Source organism: Oreochromis aureus, linkage group 6, assembly GCF_013358895.1.
Source record: "Oreochromis aureus strain Israel breed Guangdong linkage group 6, ZZ_aureus, whole genome shotgun sequence".
Classification (NCBI taxonomy): Eukaryota; Metazoa; Chordata; class Actinopteri; order Cichliformes; family Cichlidae; genus Oreochromis; species Oreochromis aureus.
This window is the reverse complement of record NC_052947.1, coordinates 3,247,524-3,257,014: the sequence shown is the minus strand read 5'-3', so window position 1 is coordinate 3,257,014 and position 9,491 is coordinate 3,247,524.

The following is a 9,491-nucleotide window of genomic DNA, read 5'->3' as shown; positions in this document are numbered from 1 at the left end:
CATCTGCATATGCTGTGAGTGACAAACTTATCATCTGTGAAATTACAGCTTTAAACAAGGAATAACTCAAAGAAAAATAAAATCAGGAAAAGTCCAACGACAATCAACAGTCTCTTTAAAACTTGTTAAAGTTGAGGGCTTCTTCCTGGATGAGGATGTTGATGTTGTTGTGCACTTTACAAAAGTCATTCTCAGGGTGTTTCCCATATATGGTTGTGTTAATACGCTCGGCATGTGCGAGCAAACATAACAGTCTTTCTCTGCAGTTCTGTTAAACACATATCTGTACCAGGCATCTCTTTTCTCGGCTCGTGTATTGTTGTCTTCCTTCTTCCTGGGTGGATAGTGTGATGAGCAGAGCCGTTGCCAGTAGTGAGACGCCAGTTACCACCTGAGAACACTACATTTTACTTAAGGCATTTAGGTCATTTCTATTTTTTCAAAGAACTCACACATCTTACATATTTCAAACTTTTAAGTTAGGAAAAAACTTTGCATTGCTCACAGCTCATAGCTCACAGCTCTAAAACCAGACATTAGTAAATCATGTGCCTAATCATTATGTGTCATTGTGATCCACAAGTATGATCACAAATTTGTTTTTCAAGCCAACAAAACAAACAAACAAAACCAAAAACAAATTGCCTATGGCATCAAGGCTTTGCGTTCATGTTAATTGAGTGTAAGCTGCTTTCTTCATTGCAAGTGTTTGTTACAATAAGGTTTAATTCATGCATCTTATCACTGAGTTCTAAATTCAAACTATCTCACTTCTGACTCTTTCCAAAAATAATTTCACATATAACAATTTGTGTATGTGTGTTTTCTATTCATTAATATAGTTGTCAGTTATTTCTGTCATTATTTTTACCTTCTTTTGTTTGTGATGTGGTGGACATCTCTAAACAATCATGAGTTCAGCCTTCAATTTCAATCCAATTATATCCTGTATTCTCGCACTCGAACGTCTCCTGGCTTCACCTCCCATCAGTCCTCGTCCCTTTTTTTCCACAGTGTTCTTGTGTGGCCTTCAAAGCTCCAACAAACACAGTCTGTTTCTTCTCTGTTTTGATCTTTCAGTATTCTTCTTTTAAGTTAGGTTCCAGCCTGGCAAAATATCATGTTCAGTGCCTTCGAACAGTCATGTCACACTGTTCTTTACCAGCCACTGTGCATGTTGCATCACGTGCTTTTCATGCTGCTGCTGCAGTTGTCAGTCAGTCTTGTTTCATTTGCTCTGTCTTTTGCCTGCTGTTAATTCTTCAAGTCCACGATGTTCTGTCGGTCTTCATCATGAGATTAACTGTCCTTTGAGCTTCTTCTCAGGGTCGAGGACAAAGTGAGAGGTCAAGCTATAAAATTTTAGCCAAAAAGTGGCTTATTTTCCCAATTATTACTCTATCCTTTTTGTCGCTGTACTCAAGGTTCCAGGTCGAGAGAAATCCACCTGTACTGACACACTAAAGCATACAATTAATATCATTTTCATTACTTTTCTTAAAACATTCATTCACTTCATCCACCTAGAGTTTAACTGGTCTCTCTCTCTGGGTTCTCCCTGACACAGTCAGTTCCTTTTATGGGCATGCAGTTCCTGTCACACACACGATTTCCTGTCACAGACACACCACAGGCACACATTTCCTGTTTCTGCAGACTAATCGAACTCTTTTGTTTTTCTTTGTATTCATAGTCTATAAACCCTCTTTAGTTCTACTAAATCTTCATCTAAAAACAATACACCCTTGTTCCACGCACACTTTTAAATATTCTAAGCTCTTTCAGACATTATGAATCATCCCACACACACTGCCTTTTCTCTCAAACTTCCACTTTTTCACTCACTCTACTATCAACCTTCGTAGTGTTATTATTACCTATTTATTATTTGGTACAAGTCACACAGAGTCACTCAAATCAAATACTGACAGCATTCACACAGTTAAAATCACTCAAAATATGCTTTCATACGAGTATTTTGGACATGCTTTCCATAATCAGAAAGAGCAAGTCAAAGAAAAACAACTGAAACCTCAAATCATTCTCACAGCTTCTCACAGCACACACATAACTAGAAGAAAACTAAAACACACCAGCATTTATGGCTCAAAAGAGGTTACTACTTAACGTAATATGTTGGTCTTAGGTCCTGTACACTGCACTCAATATATATATCAAACTCAGTCAATTACTATACATCCACAGTAATGAATTCAAACTCTATTTATACAATTGTAGTGAGCAAAACCAGCATCTCAGTCACAGGCATTTAGCAACATTTGCAAACAATAGTTATAAAGCTCAACAACACTCTAAACCGAAAGCAACAATCTCCATGTGCGTCACCGCTCCTCATTTGCATTCACACACACACACACACACCATCTAAAAATAGAAGTCAACAGGCAGTGCACTGCTGACACAGAGACTCCTTTTACACAAAGATCTCTTATTTTATATTACACAGACGTCTTTTATTTACAATCGCTCTCAGGCCTGACAGCTTCTCAAACCTGTAGCTTTAGCTGTTGTATTCAGGGTTTGGCTTATTAGTTGTTAGTGTAGGTTTGCTCTTCATCTCAACAATGTCTCATCTAAGATTACAGGTTTACAAGCAGGTCAAGTGTCTCTATGCACCTGATTAGTTTAGTTATTTTCCTTATTTTCTTCATCTCCTATATCATTGTACTGAGTTTGAGCAAACCTTAAGCTTGAATCAGACTACTTTCAACAATTATCCACCTCACATCATAACTGACTGAGGTGCCTCTTCTTATTAATATTATGTCATTATTAATGTTATTATTGTTTTGTTTTGTTTTTATAACAGCAAGAGTATATTACAATATTTATTAGTATATTACAATATACTACTGTACTACTAATATACAATAGTTTATTATTTTATATTTCACTGTGTATCCATCATGGGCCTGTGTGATCTGCAGTTTCACACCTTCCCAAGCTGGAGACATTTGCTTTTTCACACTCTTTCCTTGGCTGAACAATGACACAGCCTTAATAAAACTTATGCGTTTCTCTAATTTATTTAATATATTTTGTGTGAATTATCTGCTTTCATTCATTCTATTCATTCTGGGCATGGTTATCTACCCAATTTTGTTTCATTAGTACCAATTTACAGGTTGTTATCCTTCCTATTATTAGTTTGAATATAGTAGACATAAGCTCTACTTTAATTTAACCTTTTGTTTATTCCACTATGCATTCCTCTTGTATTTATGTGTATTCAGTCTGGTCTGTATCCAGCCCTTTTTAAAAAAAACAAAAAACTTTGATCTCTAATCTTTTACTTGATGAGGGATTATTATGTTCTTCCTGATATGGGTGAATGTATAGTGGGACGGTTTGTTTTCTTAGGCTTTCTCCATCTACAAGCACTAATTTGTCCGGCGCCTGGACATTTCTTTTCTAACCACTGCTCGTCAGCAGTGAGTTTGGTGGGCTGATTCCCCATTATCACAGAACTGCAAAGCTTTCTCTGGTACTAGACTCGGGGGTGGTTGCTGACACGCCCTTCTACTCCGGGCTATTCCTGGAGCGGTGTCAGTTTTATGAGACAAAGCCCAACCAATAAAACAATAAAAAACAATGGAAGTAGTTCAGCAGCTTTTTGTGCTGTAAAATCAACTTACTTCCAAAACATATATACACAAAACACATATACATACACACAGATAGACATTTGCGCGCTAATTTGTCACGTATTTCACGGTCACTTCTGAAACCAGTCTAAACACAGTTCCTTGTGGCGAACTTAAACCTTATTTGTCCCGAAGTATTTGACGGCTACCTCTAAAACCAACCTAAACTTAGTTCCTTCCGGCGAACTCAAACCTATTTTACGCATATCATGAAGTAGTTCCGGCTACAACAAACCTTTGCACATTTCACGAAGTAATTCCGGCTAAAACAAACCTTTATGCGCATTCTTCTAAACCCTTCCGCGGTTTTAAAACCAAAAAGTGTTTTCTCACCCTCAGTCGTCTTTTGCTGGTTGTTCAGGTCATCTGGATCCCAACGTCGTGGACCAGAACTAAATCACCGGCCTGGACCCGAATTCAACGTTCCAGGACTCTCACCTCTACCTGGAGAGGGCTGTCGACAGACTTTGGTGCTGGTTTATCACGACATCAGGATGCAGCAGTCAGACCTTATTGGAGTCACAGAAACGTGTCTGTTGTTTCCATCGCTAGGCCATCATTTAAATGACAGGGGATTTCTTTAAATCACCCTGCCGTTCTTTGTTCAGCTGAGACACCTGAGTTAGAAAACACACAAACACTGCAGATTTTCTTTAACTCGCGAGGGCAGCCATGAACGCAGGATCTGCGCCTCATCTCTGTCTGCATTTTTTATTTATACTTTTCTGTGTGTGTGTAAAGATAACAGAGTTATTCTCAGAACTCAGAGCTGAGGTTCCCCTTTTCTAAGTCTGTATCTTCCAAAACAGAAAGAGGAAGCTGCAAGTTGTTTATCACAGAAGAGTTCATGTCAAAAGTTATTAGGTGAAAAGTCACGTAGACATGTGCTTAATGATAAAATAAAAAGATACATTTCATATAGCTGATCACATTATACAATATTCTCTTTTGACAGACTTATATATCATGTTTAACCTGAGTAGCGAAAGAGCGGGGGTCTGAAAACGATGAAGCCGGGAGTCCGCTGCTCTCGCTGGCTCGAGCGACCAATTGAACCCCCCGGTTTGCTATCGAGCGGGTGGGTAACAGACGTCTCCGAAAACGTCGGCGCACTTTTGCAAATATGTGATGTCTTGATAAACCAAGCAGATATTTGTAATTTGCACAGCCACTTTCTCGCCTGAAAATATGTTAAAAGTTTATTTTGTGACCCAGAAAGATTAATAAGACTAATTTTAAAACTTAGTAGCGGCCGCCATTGTTGGCAGCTGAAATTTGGCTGGACCGCGCTATGAATTCTGGGATACGGTGGGCCACGAAGGACACACCCGACCCATCCTTCAAATTCGGGGAAATGAAGGACGCATTTGTCGGCCGCATTTGAAGGAGTCGACAAATTGGGACAGCCTTCGTCGCCGGGCTGTGACGTAATCGGCCTTCAAATGCGGCCTCCGGAGGATGCAGCCGACGTTTTGGGACACAGCTTATAATAGAATGAAACAATAATGCCAGTTATAAATAAAGACAATAAATTGAATGAATTACGAAACACTCATTTTATTTCTATTAGATCTGAAAATGTTGTGTAATACTACAACCTGAAACGACAAATAGATGCATTTGCCTGTACAGGAGATAAAGGAAAGAAACAGCTGTGAAATGGAATAGTCCAAATCACCAAAGTAAACTGGACCTGGGCTTGTTGCAGGGATCTGAAGTTAATAAACGTGAAGTGCATACACTCACACTTAGGACCATATAATAATAAATATGTGCGTGATGAAAGTTGGGCAGCTCGCTAACGTCCTTACTCCACTCTGTATGCTCGTACGGGTCTGACCCTTTCAATCCTTTGAGTTTTTCCTCGTACTTTTTTTTTGGCCTTTTCGTCAAGTCTGTCTTTGTACGGACCTGCCGTGTTCTCCCTCGTTTTGTACATAACTGTTTTTGGGGCAAATAAAATTCAAGTAGGGATTAAAACCGCAGAAATAATGACTACCGGTGCTGGAAATGCTAGCGCTTGATGCAGTGTTTTGATTTTGTTGCCATGGGTACCCACAAAGCAATGCACGAAAGTCACGTGGTCTGTCAGTCTCGTTATGCCAGGGCAGATTTTGTTGTCCAGCCCTGGTGAGTAACAGGAAATAAAAAGCTGTTTTATTGTGATAACACGCCTCTGTATCTGTAAGCTGGGTCAAAGGGGGAGGGATGGTTTGAATAAAAGCGTAAAGAGCCTGACTGATGTTAAAATGAGGGAAAAAATCATTTTAAAGACCAAAGATCAATCTGAAATATAGCATTTATTACTTATGGGATCACATCCCTGCTCCTTTCACGGTGCAGTTATAGAGGAGTTCACATAGTTGAAGCACTGAAATCAATAACTTATCCTTTAAAATTTTTTTTAATATTGTCATCATTCATTCACAACATACTACACACTCATTTAATGTAAAAGATCATGTTTGTTTTTTAATTATGTATTTATTTTTTTTATTTTCAGTTGTTACAGACGGGACAGACATGACTGGGGGATAGGACAGGGAGAAAGAAAGAGAGGGAGAAAAAGACGAAATAAAGGGGAGAAAAGATAGTGAGAAAGGGGGGAAGAAAAAGAGAAAAGCAAACAAACAAACACAAAAGAAAAAAAACAGAAGAGAAAACAAACAAAAAAGAGCAACATAATAAATACAACACCATCACAATAAACTAGCTAACAGTAGATAACAGTAGATACTAAATATTAAATGTTATTGTGCAGCACGCAGGACCGACAGTGCACAATGTGCTTTGAGGTAGCAGCCAAGAAAGGTGTAGTTTGTGTCTGTGCACACCTGTGTGGATCAGCACGCTTGTATTCAAAAGGTTTCTCCATGTAACAATCTGCTAGGGAGTGTGGGGAGCCACAGCCCCGTCCCCCAGGGCATGAAGCAGGTATGGAGGAGATCCAGGCCCCAGACATCCAGAGGGCCCAGAGTACGAGGACCCAAGGAGGACCAACAAAGGGACAACCATGCCACCCACCTGGGAAGAGCTGAGAAGAGCCCCAGGCGAGGGGTCACCCAGCAGCCACAGAGCAGAGGCCTGAGGGCGCCCCAACCCCCAGAAGGGGCCCAGCCAGGCCACAGGCGCCAGGCCCCGCCAAGCGGCCACCGGGAGTGAGCCGGTACATACATGAGTGCCCAGCCCCAGACACCAAGAACCACCAAGCACGGATGCCTAAGGGCATCAGCCACCGGCAGGGAGTGTGGTGAGGGGAGATAGGCCTCCATACCTTGGAGAGTCTGATGTTCCCAGAGAGGTGGAGTCTGAGACCCGACCTGACATATAGACAGAGATGAACAGGCGCACACAGACACAAACGTGTATTCCCACCACCATATACACATAAGTAAATATTCTGCACTCATGGAGACAGACAGAAATAGACACTGTACACACAATCACACTCCCCAAACATACTCTATATCCCAGGTCCAGGTACCCTCGCCCCCAGAGGGGCAAACCGTACCTAGATCCAGGAGATGTAACCCTTCTCTCTGGGGTGGAGGCAAGCAGACCGCCACCTTATCTGCAGTAGCAGGGTGGCCCCGCATCCCAGACCCCAATCTGACGGCTAACAGAACGGGGGTGAGTGAAGACCCCAAACCTCCCTCCGCCAGCTCATATGTAGTGTTGCTGCGTGTTGTACTAAAGTGCATTTAAAACACAGGAGGGCATGGTGCTTCCTGCCAGAGAGCAGCATGGCTCCTCCCGAAAACCCTCAGTGTCTATATGCATTTAAAATTGAGGGTTGGGCACCAGCACCAGAGGTGGGTTTGAATACACAGACCATCCTCTGGACGCTGTATAACGTGCCCACCCCCAAGGCCCTATATGTATGTGTTATGAGAGTATGAGTAATGCGGATGTCTAGGTCGCGGAATAAAACTGAGGCACAGGCGGCCAGAAGGGGACAGAGGGGGAGTGCCTGCCCTGCACCCCAAGTCCTGCGTGTGTGTGGGTGTGGTGGAGCGAGAAGAGGGAGGCAGCTGAGGATGGGGAGGGGGAAAAAAGGGAGGGGCAAGTGGCCTCCCTGGGGCCAGCTCCCCCTCTGACCCCAGTAGGCATCCCCACACCCTGGAACCCACTGGGGCAAGGGGGCCCAGGCCCATCCGGACCGGGGCCCACAGCAGCAGCACCGCCCAGCCCCACAGAGTCCAGGGCAGCCCACCCGACCCCACCGCAGAGAAAACTGCACCCACCCCATCATCCACTCATCTCCCAGACTACACAAGACAATAGACACCCAGGTTGAGTTCATTCTCCACCTCTCCTTTATCTCTCCCCCACCTGCAGAGTGAGCTCCTGGAGAGAGGAGACCTCCTGCAAAGATGTAACAGCCTCCCCACAAGTTGGGCCGATCCACCAGAGGTCCCCCGCACCAGGGCTGAGCCTCCGTGCACCCACCCACCCACCCACAACCCTGGTAACACAATAATCAGGACCCAAGCCCTGAAGGCCCTGCCAGAGCCCCAGCCCGGGGGAAGAGTACCCCCAGACCCCCAAGCCCCCACGCCCGTCCCGGACCCACCCCGGGGCAGCCAGGCTACCAGGCCAGTAACCAACGTCTGCCAGCACAGACCCTCCCCCATCTCCGCTGTACGCAGCCACAAGGAAAACACCATCTAAGAGCCACCAGAGCCCCTAACCAGGTCATGGCAACAAACCCTGGGTTAGGCCCTGCAGGGAAAACGTCCCTAGGGAATCCCCAGACGCCCTAAGCCCGTCCCTACCCCCATATCAACCACAATAGCGAAGGCAGGACCAAACCATGATCCCCCACCCCCCTAGGTGATGAAGCCGATCAAAGAAGCCCAGAGGGATTGATCAAATGTGATGACAGAGGCTGTATCAAGACTATCAGATGGCTTTTAAATTGGTTAGAATTAAGATTAGTTTTATTTTTCCAGTTAATGAGGACCGTTTTCTTGGCAATGCATAGAGCCGTAAAAACAATGTGGGCTGTGTTTGTTTCTGCAGTTACCTCATCCAAGTTGCCCAGCAAGCACACTAAAGGGGAGGCTGGAATGTTACATTTCAGACACTTTGATAAGTCTTCACATATCTCGTGCCAAAACTTCTGCACTGGTGGACAGAACCAAAGAGCGTGGATGTAATTGTCTGGTGTATTGCCTTGACAGTGTGAGCAGTTGTTGGAAGACGTAAAGCCCATCTGGAACATCCTATGACCTGTATAGCGCACTCTATGTAGTGTTTTGTATTGTATTAATTGCAAACTGGGATTTCTGATCCATTGAAAGGTTTTTAAGCATATCTGAGACCAAAGGTTTTGGTCTAAGCTGATCGATAAACCCACTTCCCATTTTGCAATAGGTAGGGATGTTGATTCCTCTATTTTAGAAAGTCCTCTGTATATTTTAGACAATAATTTGGGGGGTTTTAGATTAAAAAAATGTACCACACTTGGTGGTATTTGTAATTCAGCTTCACTGGGCTTAAATTTCTTTTTTTACTATGGATTCAATTTGTTGATATTCCAAAAATCGTAAATCGTAAAAGATCATCTTTAATGATAATTGACTAATTGGCTTTTTGACTGGAGAATGACTTACATTCCCTTCACTGGCCACTTTATTATGTACACTGTGCCAGTACTTGGTTGGTTTTCATGGGGAGAGGAGGGGGAACATCAGTGACAGAGAATCAACTAAAGCACCAGTGGTGATGAATTCTTTACTCACTATGTGTTTATACATCTCTCTGCATTTGATTATTAGTTATTATTAATCTCGGACTCTCTTCCACAGCGTGTCTTCGTCTGTC